General features: G+C 38.8%; 1 protein-coding gene across 1 annotated transcript in view; it reads left to right on the forward strand.

Annotated features, from left to right (window-relative positions):
* shank2b (SH3 and multiple ankyrin repeat domains 2b) overlaps positions 1–15,556 on the forward strand; it is a 151,285-nt gene that overhangs the window by 61,837 nt on the left and 73,892 nt on the right. The gene's annotated exons all lie outside the window — the stretch shown is intronic.

The raw sequence follows: 15,556 nt of genomic DNA on the forward strand, positions 1-15,556 counted from the left end.
CGAACACATTGTTTTCTATGAGTTTACGCACACTGGCGCCGCCAGGTGGCTCCTGTCCGCGCCATCCAGCTTTGACTCAGGAAGTTGCTTAAATCCCTGTCGCGCCACACAGCGCCACTCACATAATTTAACATTAAATAACATCATATTTGTCCTAAATAATTAATGATTAACATTTAGCATTTTGACGTAGACGCTATCTGACGAAGCTCGCGCTATGTAATGTGCACCTCCGAGTTGTCCTAGACGCGGCGCGACGCTGAGCTGCGTGCCCAGTGTGCGACCCCCTTTAGAACAGATGTGTTAAAACTAGTTCTGGATTAAAAGATTAATCGTGATTAATCGCATGCAAAATAAAAGTGATTTTTTGCATAATATATGTGTATGTACTGTGTGTAATTTTTATGTATATTTAACCACACACACATACATATATTCATTTCAGAAATGTTTTGTTTATATATATATATATATATATATATATATATATATATATATATATATATATATATATTTTAAATGTATATATCATATAGAACACACACACACACACACACACACACACACACACACACACACACACACACACACACACACACACACACACACACACACACACACACACACACATATATATATATAAATACACATGTAAATGTGTTTTAAATACATAGATGAATGTGTGTGTATATATACATAAAAATTACACACAGCACACACTCATATTATGCAAAAAAAATTCACTTTTTTATATGCGATTAATCGCGATTAATCTTTGCCCAGCAACAGAATACAGTATTCACATATCTTGTTATTATATGGAACAACACATTTTGTGTTACTTAACTCAAACCAACACAAAATGACACGGAACACAAAAAAGTGTAACAAATTAATACATCATTTTTAGATGGGTGCTACGTTATGCATTTACAGATGGCATTTTATCCAATGCGATTTACAGTGCATTCAGTTTATACATTTTTATCAGTATGTGTGTTCCCTGGGAATCAACCCATAAACTTTGTCTTGCTAACACAATGCTACAGCAACATGCAAACGTTCTCCATGTTAGAAGGCAGTATTTTTGTGTTTCACACAATATCAGCCTGATCTCACGAGAATTCGTACGTATTTTACGAGTTTGCTAATTTGTATGAATTCGTACAAAGTGAATCGTACAAAACATACGATTATTATTAAAAAACAATAACGAAAGCCACCCCTAACCTCAATGTCACAAGCAAAAATATACGAATGTGGTTGTACAAATTATTACGAATTAGCCACCTCGTAAAATTCGCCATGAGATAGCGTTGCAATATCAGTATGTAGCTAACCAAATCGTTGAATTCATTTAAAGTGCAATCCCTCAGCATAATGCCCAACAGAGCATGGTATTAAGGTGTCAGATATAATCCAATTATCAGGTAGGCAGCTGATATTGCAGGTGCAAAAGTTTTACCATGTGATAAAGACTAAGCTAAAAGGGGCTTCCCGTATCACTGCCACCGGCATAACAGACTCTCCAGTGTATCCCATAATTATGCAGTGTCATAGCAATATCTGCCTCTTGGTCTCCTGATGCTGTTTAGCCTTTAGGTTATAATTGTGAAAGCTTGAATATAATACATTTGCTTGTATATTTGTCGTGGAAGAGAATATTGTATGTAAGGTAACTTTTTTATGTACTCTTTAACTTTTGATCATAGTCAAATTTTTAAGTCAGATAAGCATTCGGCAGAATGTTTTGGCCATAAACAGATGACAAATGATTTTTTTACTTCACACAGCCCTCTCGGCTCCCACGGATCTGACACGTGTAGCAGATGTCAGTATTCATTTACCGAAAGGAAAACGCATTTGTATATTTCTCCGACACTCTCAGGCACGCTCGAAGGAATCCAGCGATTGAACGCTCATTTCAATTAACCGACCGCATAATCATCAGCCTCATTAAAGCTAGTGAAGGCACAACAGATTTAATTAATCATTAGACGTCATTAAACTAAGGGAATTGGGTAAAATGAAGTCGGCTCCGTGTAAATAGATTCCGAAGGTCCTTGTGCGCCACGGATGCACCCGCATGCGGCACACAACATGCAACATGAGTACGGACCAATATGAATAATTAAAATGTGAATTATTTATAGCAAGCGTTTTGCGTGTACATTCTGCTCCACATATAACATGCGGTCCGTGTGCATCACAATTTATAAATGATGACATTAGCATTCCGCTTCGTTGTACCCCGAAGGTTGTGCACACAGGCGTTTCTCATTGTCGTTGCACCCTATAGATGGTTTTGAGCTCCGAACCCAGCCGTGCATCTAGAGAGAGCTTTACTCTGTGGAGCTGACCTACATAAGCTACAGACCTTACAGGAATGGGAAACTCATCCATACGCGCACACACACAACACTACTAGAATTCCTACTAATTCCTGTTCTGAATTTAGGGCATTGTCAGATTTTTGATCAGAATGTGATGAGGGATTGTCATGTTACTACTGTCAAGCCTTTTCTGTCTTGGTTTCTCTATAATGACGTGACGAAGAATAGCTACAGAAACTACAGTTAACCTGCTTATTGAATGACATTGGCTGACTTTAATTTGTCAGATAATTTGTTTGTTTATGGAAATATATACTGTAGATGAGATCGGGGCTAGTTGTCACACTGATGACAGTATATGCTGATTAACTACAGTATGAGTGTATTCAGTGGCGGCCAGTGACTTCTTTTTTGAGGGCGCTCGATGCGAAGTTCGTCACGACATGTATGTAGCCCGTCATGTGTGTGGTTCGTAATTTCAAAATATGTGTTCTGCGCGTCGAGTGATCCTATTTGCATCACATGTCTTGTCAAAATAAGTGCCTGCTGCAGATGCGTCTAAAGGGTTTATGATAAAAGAGACGCTTGCGTTTGCCAGATACTCGCATAATCTCATGTGTTATCAGAGTTTAGTGTTAAAGGAATAGTCTACTCATTTTCAATATTAAAATATGTTATTACCTTAACTAAGAATTGTTGATACATCCCTCTATCATCTGTGTGCGTGCACGTAAGCGCTGGAGCGCGCTGCGACGCTTCGATAGCATTTAGCTTAGCCCCATTCATTCAATGGTACCATTTAGAGATAAAGTTAGAAGTGACCAAACACATCAACGTTTTTCCTATTTAAGACGAGTAGTTATACGAGCAAGTTTGGTGGTACAAAATAAAACATAGCGCTTTTCTAAGCGGATTTAAAAGAGGAACTATATTGTATGGCGTAATAGCACTTATGGGAGTACTTCGACTCGGCGCAGTAACACCCTCCCTCTCCCATTATGAGAGGGAGAAGGGGAGCGGACTTTTCAGGCGAGTCGAAGTACTCCCAAAAGTGCTATTACGCCATAAAATATAGTTCCTCTTTTAAATCCGCTTAGAAAAGCGCTACGTTTTATTTTGTACCACCAAACTTGCTCGTATAACTACTCGTCTTAAATAGGAAAAACGTTGATGTGTTTGGTCACTTCTAACTTTATCTCTAAATGGTACCACTGAATGAATGGGGCTAAGCTAATTGCTATCGAAGCGCCGCAACGCGCTCCAGCACTTACGTGCACGCACACAGATGATAGAGGGATGTATCAACAATTCTTAGTGAAGGTAATAACATATTTTAATATTGAAACTTAGTAGACTATTCCTTTAAGGGAGTTTCTTGCGTGTATTTTGTAAATGTGAGCGTCTCTTTTATCATAAACGGTTTTGACGCGTGTCCGGCAGGCACTTATTTTGACAAAACACATGATGCACGTGGTTCACATGACATAACAAACACATATTTTGAAAACGCGAGCAACACACACGACACCCTGAACACTTATTTTGAATTACTGCCCCTCGGATGAGCAGTCACGAGCAACCACTGGGTGTATTGCATTTCATAGTCATATTATTTCTATTAAAATATTTAGTCATGTTTTAAATGTTGTCAGTTATAATCAGGGTGCGATTTGTTGGAGGGATGGGGTAGATTATCCCCCATCTGGTTTTTATATCCCTGCCTCTCTGATGAATTTTTTTTTATCCCCGGTGGGGACAAAATGTGTAATATTTAATTTCACCAGTTACAAGAAATAGCTTAATACCCTGAATAATCAATATAAGCATGTGGTTTATAATTTTTTTCATAATTACAAATATTTGAAAACATCCCTCCCTCAGATTTTTCCCCGAATCGCACCTTGGTTATAATCAGTGTTGGGGAAAGTTACTTTTAAAAGTAATGCATTACAATATTAAGTTACTCCCAAAAAAAAGTAACTAATTGCGTTACTTAGTTACTTTTCATGGAAAGTAATGCTTACGTTACTTTATAGTTAATTTTGTGTTACTTTTTCTTGGCTGAGGCTTGATCTCTTTCAGGCCTTGCAGGTGTTTTTATGAAATTGCATATTTCATCACAAAAATGTCGATCTCTGGCCTGCTATCTCAGTTTCTGACTAAAACTGTTCGCACACAGGCATGTACGCATAGAGTGCATAATGTGACTATGTTTAGTTTAATTCAGTAAAAAAATTTAATCTAATTAATTAAACTAAAAAGCAACTTGCGTTACTTTTTTAAAAAAGTAACTCAAATATTAATGTGTACATTTAAAAAGTAATGCGAAACTTTACTCGTTACTACTAAAACTACTTCATTGCTACTTCATTGATTGTTTACTATTGTATTTACCTTTATGTACGTCGCAAACACTTTTATCCAAAACGACTTTAAGTGAAAATGGCGTGATTGTCAAGTATAGTAAGTATAGTAAGCCCATACTTGAAATGTGACCTTTGCTGTGAGACTTAAACCGGTCATCTTTGTGTTATAAGCCCTATTCTTTTACCATTAAGCCCGGAGTATTGTCTGTTTTTTTACGTTTTTTACGCATACAGTACATGGCCTTGTACTCAGGCGTTCAACGCATGCGCATTGCGACAAAATGCAAAGCATCTCCTGGGTTACAGACTATATTCTCCTGAACACGCATACGTGACCTATGGGTGCAATGTACGTGGGATTTGAAAAATCCTGCAGTTCGTGTGTACTTTTCTAATGACGAAAATTGCATCACGCGCACTGTACGCGAACCCTTGCATACGAATAAAAACGGACCATACTTCGGCCTTTAGGCCTCAGGTGTGCTATATATTACTGCACTAATGCCGTTTTTCCATCGCATAGTCCCCCACGGTTTGGTTTGGGTCAGGTTGGGTCAGCTCACCTCGCTTTGGCGTGGTTAGCTTTTCCATCGAGTTTAGTAACACTTCGGAGTCGGAGGGATTATAGGCGTGTAGTTATATTTGCGCTGCCTACTGCTGTGACATGACATAGACGTGAGAGCGTGAGAGCGTCATTGTACATTTCCATACATTATTTATTTATTTCTCAGTCTACCACAAAATATAAAAAAATTATTTACCACCACAAATAAATGTTTGCACATCGCGTTTATCACTACCTCTGTCTCACATGACAGTTTCTGTACAAAACCCGTGGCGTTGGTTGACGCGCTCCACTGAGCCTCATTTTAGTTGCATTTAGGCATATATGAGAACGTGCACGTGCGAATGTGCCGCAACAAAATGCAAGTCTGGAAAAATGTGTTATGGTGTTCCTGATTCTCAACCTGTGGATGTTTTTCATCGCTAAAAGGGAGTTTGGGAACTTATAGCAGAGCACAGATGACACCACGTTTGCTCGAGACAGCGCAAGCTAGCATGAAGGTAAAGCTAATCTTACATTATAGCGATGACGCTGGTAGTGACGATTCTCTCAGACCAATCAGTGATCTACAGTGTTTTTGCATCACATTTTGGTATCAGCTCGGATCGCATGGAACCCCGACTGAGGTGGTACTAAAAAGTATCGGGTACTATGTATATATATATATCCCATTGTAATTGAATAAATTATAAAGTAACAATTTTTGTCCTGGATAATAACAGTTAAATAGTTTTTGAGGCCAAGACTATGTAAATGAACATACTGTACCCTGAAAAAATAGTCACTGGTGTAAACAGTGTGACATAAATGAATTATTTTGTCCTGGTTATTAGTGATTCAGATGTTATTTGTGGCCAAGACTATGTGCCTATGTTTGGATGGGACATAGAGATGTAAGGCACAACAGCTGCCAGGTTTCGCATTTACCTTCGGATAACAGCGGACGTAATATAACAGGGATTTCTTCAAAAGAAAACAGGAATCCGCATGCTTGTGATTCCTGCAGATGTTTCAATCTGCTAAAATAAACCTTTGACGGTGGGCCAGCTGTGTGAAGAAAATGTTTTTATAAATTTTGATTGAACAATCGTCAGGAGTTGCACAGTTTGTAGTTGAGACTAATGCGCCACTCGGGGATAATCGACAGCGGCTTGTTATTTTCATGTGTATGTTGTAGTAGTGGGGGATCCTGTAATTACGCATCTCATGTTGGACCGCGGCAGAGGGCACAGCATTGTAGCTTTGATCAATTCGTACTATATCGTCCATATACATTTGTGGAGGGGTTTTTGATCAAAACCATTTTGTTTGTTTACGTGCAGTGACACCAGGCCTATATGTTTAAAAAAGCACTGTATTTATGTATGTAAATGGTCGTCCCATTTAATGCCACCCACTGGTTGCCATGGTTACCAGATCCACACAATAATTGGCTTAAGGGATGTTGAGAAGCCAAGGAGGTGACGGAGCCCGGCTTATTATCGACTTACTTGCGAAAGCATATGATATACACAGATTTCACAGCACGCTCACATATACTGTAAATTATGGGGATATGAAATGCATGTATGCGCAAGCAAACCCACAGGCTCATATTGCAGTCTGTATTGACACAAGATTTGATTTGCAAGGAAACGTAATATACCGCTGTGACTTTTAATCAGGGTTTATAAACAAACAAAAAAATCAAATGCACTGCATGACAAAGTGATGGATTTCGTTTCACCGCCCCAAGTTCAAACCTCACAGCGCTGGCTTCGATTGAATGGGTTGAGCGCTTTAGATTGTGTTTCAAGTGCAATTTAATGGCTATTGATTTAATGAGACTGTGAATACCAGCTGCAGTGGACGGCCCTTGGAGGGCCCATGGATTTGTTTGTTACGTATAAGAGACCTTAATTGGCTGAAAATGTCTATTCATCTTTAGCTACTCTCTAGACGGGTGGAGGGGTTTGAAATTGCTGACACACATAAAAGGATGTTTTCTTGATCAGGAAAGATTCATCAAAGCAAGGCCGATCGCCGCGGTCCTATAAGTCAGGGTTGTTAATGGCACGAATGGAGGCGAAGGAAGCATGAGGAAAGTAAAAATAAAGGCTAGGCTGTCCGCAGGGAGTGAACTCACAGGGTTTGTGTTGGGTTGGTTAAAAAGTAAAGCTTGTTTTATTTTGAATCATGGTTTTATCACAACTGCTCACTGACTGCACGATCACAGCTCTACTGGGATAAAAGGTTGTGGCTTTATTGCTTGTGTAAGAGTTTATTTAGATTTAAGAAGCTGTCGGTTGAGTCATTTTGGTGGTTTCATTTGGTAACTATGCTCAGACAAGAGAGATGGAAATCAGATTTCTAATTATGATTTAATTAATGTCGCTCTTGTCTATTCCTATTACATTCAGACTACTACAACCACTACAGTGCATTTATATTAAAGGTCACGTTCGCCCTGATACCATTTTTTAAACCCTAGTTAGTGTGTAATGTTGCTATAGTATCATAAATAATACCTGTAAAATGATAAAGCTCAAAGTTCACTGCCGGGCGATATATTTTATTTAACAGAATTCGCCTTTCAAAGCCTACAGCGAACGGCCGGTTTGGACTACAGCCCTCTACTTCCTGCTTTAATTACGTCAGTAGAACAGTTTTTTGACTAAACTCCGCCCACAGGAATACGTCAGTCACCAGCTAAGCTAATGGCAAGCTAAGCTGCTATCAACTCACAACACACTAAACAAACTACACAATCAGAACTCGATACGTATTTCTGAAGGAGGGACTTTATAGAACAAGGAAGACATCAGCCCGTTTTGAGGACAGTAAAAACAGCGCTATACAAGATTTTTTTACAATCTAAATTTTTTTACAGGTGAAACATGAACGCATGTTATATTGCGCGCTGTAAACACAATCAAAGCTTCAAAAACACAGAAAGAACCAGACTTTTAATATACTGAAAGATATTCAGTAAGGTCCAAAATCTAAGATCACATTTATTTTTTTATACATGGAAATGTAAAAATATTCAATAAAGTCACAAATGTGAAGATTTACAGCAGTGGTCTGCAACAGGCGACCTACGGGCCAAAACTGGCCCGCCCAACAATCATTTTGGAAAGTGTCCTCGCGGGGGCACCAAACACTATTCGCTCGTGCAAAAGCGTCCACGCGAGAGTGCACATCAAATGCAGTCATGTGAGGAAAGGCCTGGATGAGCGCTCAGTTGACTCTCTCCATAGTCTCCCAGCTGGACAACATGCGTTCGCTCGCTCAAGATTACTTTTGGGACTTTGGCAGGACAATGACTGGTGTCTTTGTTTGCATTTAATCAGTGATACGCATAATCCTTCGTTCCACAATGTGTGTCCAGTCAATCTAGATAGAGAAGACACAGTTTAACTCTTTTCCCGCCATTGACGAGTTATTTCGTCAATTAAGAGAAACCGCTTCCCTGCCAATGACGAGTTTTTACGGCAATCCATATTTCCACGTTTATCCACCAGGTGGCGCTCTTACCCAACTTATAAAACACGGAAGCATCCACTATGGCCAAACACAGTTAAAAGTCTGTGTACGTTTTGATTATCGCTCTAAATCTGATCTCTATCAAAAGTCCTTTACAAAAATGCAATTATCTTATCATTTTCTTAAAATTTGGTATTTTTGAAGAAACCTACCCATATTTGAGAGGTGTCAAAAAGAGAACAAATGAAGATAGGATGAAAGTTTTTATTTTGGTTTAAAGGCAAAGGGTCTGTTCTTTCATTTGATATATTGAATGTTTATATATTTAAAGAAGAAAGTTTTCTGAAAGCATTAAACTTTTGTGAAAATCATAAAAAATGCTTGCACTGGCTGGCAACTTTTTTTTTTTAAATGCTGGCGGGGAAAGGGTTAATATTCCCATTATGTCAAGTTATTTTTATCCATGCAATAAGCTGCAAACCAAACAATAACGCCATTTTTTTAAGGTAATAATTTTGTTTAGTAATTTTGTTAAAGGGATAGTTCACCCCAAAATGAAAATAATGTCATTAATGACTCACCCTCATGTCGTTCCAAACTCGTAAGACCTCCGTTCATCTTCGAAACACAGTTTAAGGTGTTTTTATATTTAGTCTGAGAGCTTGCTGATCCTTCATTGAAAATCTACATACGGTATACTGTCCATGTCCAGAAAGGTAATAAAAACATCATCAAAGTAGTCCATGTGACATCAGTGGGTCAGTTAGAATGTGTTGAAGCATTGAAAATACATCTTGGTCCAAAAATAACAAAAATTACAACTTTATTCAGCATTGTCTTCTCTTCCGCGTCTGTTGTGAAGTGCATGCGGAAGACTAAAGTCACGTGACCGCAGTGACGCGGATGACGTGTTATCCTCAGACATGTTTGTGATTTTTTTTACAAACAAGCATGTGTATCCCGGGCGCACAAAAAAAACTGGGGCAAACCAGATAACACGTCAGCCACGTCGTACATCATCCGCATCACTGCAGTCACGTGACTTCAGTCTCGCGCATGTGCTTCACAACAGACACGGAAGAGAAGACAATGCTGAATAAAGTCGTAATTTCTGTTATTTTTCAGCCAAAATATATTTTCGATGCTTCAACACATTCTAACTGACCCACTGATGTCACATGGACTACTTTGATGATGTTTTTATTACCTTTCTAGACATGGACAGTATACCGTACGCAGAGGTCTTACAAGTTTGGAACGACATGAGGGGGAGTCATTAATGACATTATTTTCATTTTTGGGTGAACTATCCCTTTAAATTATCCTTTGACTATTTTCTGGTCTGACATCTTGTGGCAAAAATTCTGATGCCAAACTTAAAGGAATATTCAATTTTCTTAAAAGAAAAATCCAGATAATTTACTCACCACCATGTCATCCAAAATGTTGGTGTCTTTCTTTGTTCAGTCGAGAAGAAATTATGTTAATTATTTGAGGAAAACATTGCAGGATTTTTCTCATTTTGATGGACTTTGATGGAGCCCAACATTTGATACTTGACTCAACACTTAAAAGTTTTTTTCAACGGAGTTTCGAAGGACTATAAACGATCCCAAACGAGGCATAAGGGTCTTATCTAGCAAAACAATTGTCATTTTTGACAAGAAAAAAAAATCCACTTTTAAACCACAACTTCTCGTCTAGATCCAGTCGTGATGCGGCAGCGTTACCCCACCCAATACGTCATGACATCAAGAGGTCACAGAGGACGAACGCGAAACTCCGCCCCAGTGTTTACAAATGTGTTGAAAGAGGACCGTTCCTACGTTGTTGTATGTCAACTGATACTAATTAATGTCTTCGTGTCAGTTTATTGTATAAAATGGTCCGCAAATGTGCCTTTTATATATGTAACACGTGACCTCCCTACGTCACTACGCATTTACGTTAGGTTGCGCTGGACCGGACCTAGACGAAAAGTTGTGGTTTAAAAGAGCATATTTTTTATTTTTCTTGTCAAAAATGACAATCGTTTCACTAGATAAGACCCTTATGCCTCATTTGGGATTGTTTATAGTCCTTTGAAACTCCATTGAAAAAAACTGTTAAGTGTTGAGTTAAGTATTAAATGTTGGGCTCTATTAAAGTCGATTAAAATGAGAAAAATCCTGCATTGTTTTCCTCAAAAAACATAATTTCTTCTCGACTAAACGAAGAAAGACATCAACATTTTGGATGACATGGTGGTGAGTAAATTATCTGGATTTTTCTTTTAAGAAAATGGAATATTCCTTTAAAGGGATAGTTCACCCAAAAATGAAAATTCTGTCACCATTTACCAACTCGATATTTTGAGATATGTTTGTAACCAAACCGTTCATGGACCCCATTTACTTCCATAGTATTTGTTTTCCTACTATGTAAGTGAAAGGGTCCACAAACAGTTTGGTTACAAACATTCCTCAAAATATCTTCCTTTGTGTTCATCAGAACTAAGAAATTTATACAGGTTTGTAACAACATGAGAGTGAATAAATGATGACAGGATTTAAATTTTTTGGTGAACTATCCCTTTAAGTGCCGACCCCTGATATACAGTAAAATCCAAAATCTAAGATGACATTTTCATTTTTTATACATGAAAATATGAAGATATACAGTAAGTATAAAATCTAAGATTATAATTAATTTTATTTTTTTGGTGCAACATTTAGGATTTTGAAAATTTAGTGGCATACAGTAAGAAAGTGGCATACAATAAGAATATTCACTCTAGGGATGCACCGATATGGAAATTTTGGCCGATAACGATAACTCTTTAAATTTGGGGGCCGATAACCGATATCTATAGGCCGATAAATATTCATATTATTTTCACAATGAAAAACTTGCAGACCGCAGACATCTTGTCTTTGCGCTAGTCTAGCATACTCTTCTTAAGCCCGCAACACGTGTCATCTTCATGCTATGTCACAGAAAGCACCAATCAAAACTCCACATGGCCAGCAATGAGCAAGTGAAGTGGTTCAACAAACCATAATAATCCATAATTTATCGCCTTTCATTTATCGGCCTAATTTTGCTATCAGACCGATAACCGATAATATTAAAAATAAGCAGTTACCGGCCAATAACGATATGTCGGCTGATATATCGTGCATCCCTAATTCACTCCTTCTAGATTATTGTAGGTTTCCCCATGCTGCCTTGCGCATAACTTTATTCACGCTGCAAGTCTAGCATGGAAACTATGGACCTTTTTTTGCCCCTGAAATAGGGAACCAATCACAGAACGGGGAGGGGGCAGCAAGAAGATGACGATGTCTATGCGACACACCGAAGCAGTTTTGTTTATACAACACGGCAGCAGACACAAAGTTACTTTTCAATGCAGCCTTAGATATTGTTCTAAGAAGTTTATAATGCAAGTTTAAAAACAAAAAAGAGCCACTTTTGGCGTTAAACAATTTCATATCCAAGAAGGATGTTTGGATATGACAAGACATGATAGCGACAGAGTTTTATAGGACCAACCTGCTAGGCATCATCGTTGACGAAGTACAATTCATTTTTAAATGGAAAGTGGTATTTATTAATATCATATTGTCATTATGCCTGTACTGTGGTTGTCACAGTGCCACTAAGTTGTGTTGCTTTTCAATATCAATATACAGCTGCCGGTTTAGTTCCATAGCTTTCAGCTGTGTGCACACGAACCGATAAAAGTAGTTTACGTTTGAATTGATGTCGCTCTACATACGTCATCTGGTATAATTCAAATGATTGGCTATGAGCTACGTACAGACGCATTTGATAGACATTCGTAGCGGCCAATAAACGGCTCTGGGAATTCGTAAACCACGCCTCAAATACGAGGAAATGAGCATGTGGTTCCCAGACCACGTCTCATTCTCTATGAGACTGGTCTGGTGTTAGCCAGGCTAGTAGGTCATTGTATTTTCAACCTTTGTGACTGACCATGTTACCCATTTTTTACAAAAGGTCAGATGTCCTTTCTTCCATCGAAGCACACAAGAAACTCTTCTCAAAACATTTGTGTTTGCCATGCTAGCTGGCATGCTTACATACTTAATATCAATATACTCGGAGTAACTTTTTACACAAATTGTTATTCTGATAATATCATTTCATAAATACACTTAGAAACATTTTCAATGCGGTCTCAGACGTTTGGGAACCCCACTGTATATGTATCAAAAATTTTAATCTACACATACCAATGACATCATACCCTGACACAGATTTTAAAATGCAAGGAGTCCTATCCCCCTCATTTCCTCGAGCTTTTTTCATCTCATGCCAGAAAAAGGGAGGTGGGGATAAAAAGAGAGAAAGAGAGAGAGAGGCAATTGTGAATTGCTAGTGTGAAAGGACAGCCCACATACACGGATAACGGGAGAATTCACAAACCCGGCAACTTGCACTGACTAATTTAGACATCCATCCTTAGGTTGCTTAGCAACACTCAGGGGCTTGATTCCCATACAGCTGTTTGGGCAGTCCGAGAAGGGTTAAAATCCCTAATCAATAACACCTTCTGGTTTCCGCCAGTTAATTTAAGCGTCTTGATTGTGGCGTGCGGCGGGCGGTCGCGACTGATTTAGAAACCTCTTGTATTGTATTATGAGCCACTGATGGGCCAAACTTGAGAAATTCTGCGTGAATTTTGTTTATCTCAGTACTTTGTGTCATAATGGCGCCGTTTTGAATAGAATTATCTCAGCATGGACTTGTCACCCAGCTGATTCAACAACACACTCCAATCAGTCTTGAGCCGTGACTATCCAGAAGGGGGGCTTCAACTCATAGTACAGTGAATGATTTGAATGGGAGGGGGGCAATGAGGAAGAGTCATGAGAGAGAAACAGAAAAGGGGGCGGGGTCGTTTGGAAAGAAACACTGATGGAGAGAAAGAGAGAGAGAGAGAGAATCTGTGTGTACGTATGTGTGTCAGCGAGAGAGAAACGTGCGAGGCTTGCGCGCTCTCGCAGTTACAGACGGCATCATGTGGTGCGAGGACTGTCACCAAAGCTCCTGCCTTCTCTACCGTCCTTTACTGACCGATGAACACCGGTTTAGGAGAACCTGACCTTCTCTTTCAAGTTTCTCAAGGCGAAACTGACATTTAAGGGAGTTACTGAGCAATAAACTGAGGAGATATGAAGTCTTTACTGAATGCCTTCAAGAAAGAAGGTAAGGGGTGATGCTGGGTTTTGAGTGGGAGCAAGACCTTTGGTGACTTCTGGTTCATGCTTGTGTAACTGCTCAAAACTTTACAGCTACACGGTGTTTACTTGTGTAAGCATTTTTATATGTTTTGTGATTGGCGCTTTGAGGTGTTTCATATGTTTTGACACATGATAATGTAAGTTGAAGGACTCTTAAGGCCGAGAGATGGGTGAGAGAAGGTCACTTTCATGTGCGAGGACATTAATCTGTTGTATCATAATTCTGGATTTCTCCTGCATAAGTTAGCTAGACTTTTTAAAGAGTTTGACATGTAGGATATCCTTGGCCTGGTTTTGAAAATTGTGCATTGGGATTTAGATTCAGGTCTTAAATGTAACAGAAGTTGGAAAGACTTTGATTTCACTTGTTTAAAGCAAATGACCCAGTCTGTGAAAACATAACTTTGAAATCTTGAATATTAACCGAGTCAGGTCATAAATATTGAAGTTAAAGTGAAACCAATGATTGAAATTAAACTTTGATGCTAATTAGATTATAAGACTTTACCTTGAATTTCACAGACAGGGTCATATTTACCAAAAACCAGCCAATATTATTGCTTCCTGTCATCCCTGTTTGTTTTGCTCCTCGGAGCTGCCCATATAAACCAAGTTTGTGTAGAAAATCAATTATGCAAATATCGTGTGACATTATCAATAAGCATTGGTTTACTTTAAATGGCATCATGGCTGATGTGGAGTCATCTGATCATTGGGGGTAGGGGGGTGGATTTATTCATGGCTCATTGGGGGACTGGGTTAACAACTCACATACCGTAAAACTTCAAATAATAGCCGAGTCCCAAATAGACGCCTGTCTCTTTTAGACGCCTGGTGTGACAACAGGTTTGGGTAAATAAACGCCTGTCTCAAATAAAGGCCTGGTCTGTTTTTTAGTTTCGGGTTGTATTTAATCTTCTAAAACCCGTCAGATAGTCTGTTTAAGACAGTTCTATGGTGCAGATTGAACACGCTAAAGTTTTTTTTGCTTACCGGTAGATGTCACGTGACAGACGCAGTCGCTTATTTACTCATCACTATGACAACACAACAAGCTTCGTCGCCAGGATTGAGGTGATGATGACAGTAGCAAACTTTTTCCGGTGGGCCGGTAGTGTTTTGGGGCCGCTGATAATAGCCGGGCTTTCAGTCTTTTGTCATGCATGCACTCCCGCCACACATTGTATTTCTCACGCGGAAACACTATTTATCTTATTTAATATGCTGCAGTGCCTTAAATGTATCTGGCCGCACTGCTCTCTCTCTCTATCAAGCCAGTCTTCCCTAGAGTTCTAGTCGAGCGAGCCAATACAAAAAAAAGAAAGAGGCTACACAATAGCCAATCAGAAAATAGCACTGTTGTATCTGGGTAAGATTTCACGCAACAACCAATAAAAAACATATCATTGTTTGCTTTATTTATACTGCCAATAATTTAAGACTGTTGTTATTACACGAACTAATTTGTTAAACACATTCAAATAAAAAATAAAACGTAATATGTGGTAACCTCCTGCTGTCATGCTGGAACAATTAAATTAAAAGCCTGTCTCTTATAGACGCCTGTCTCTTTTAGAC

This window comes from Misgurnus anguillicaudatus, chromosome 6 (genome assembly GCF_027580225.2).
Source record: "Misgurnus anguillicaudatus chromosome 6, ASM2758022v2, whole genome shotgun sequence".
NCBI classification, from domain to species: Eukaryota; Metazoa; Chordata; class Actinopteri; order Cypriniformes; family Cobitidae; genus Misgurnus; species Misgurnus anguillicaudatus.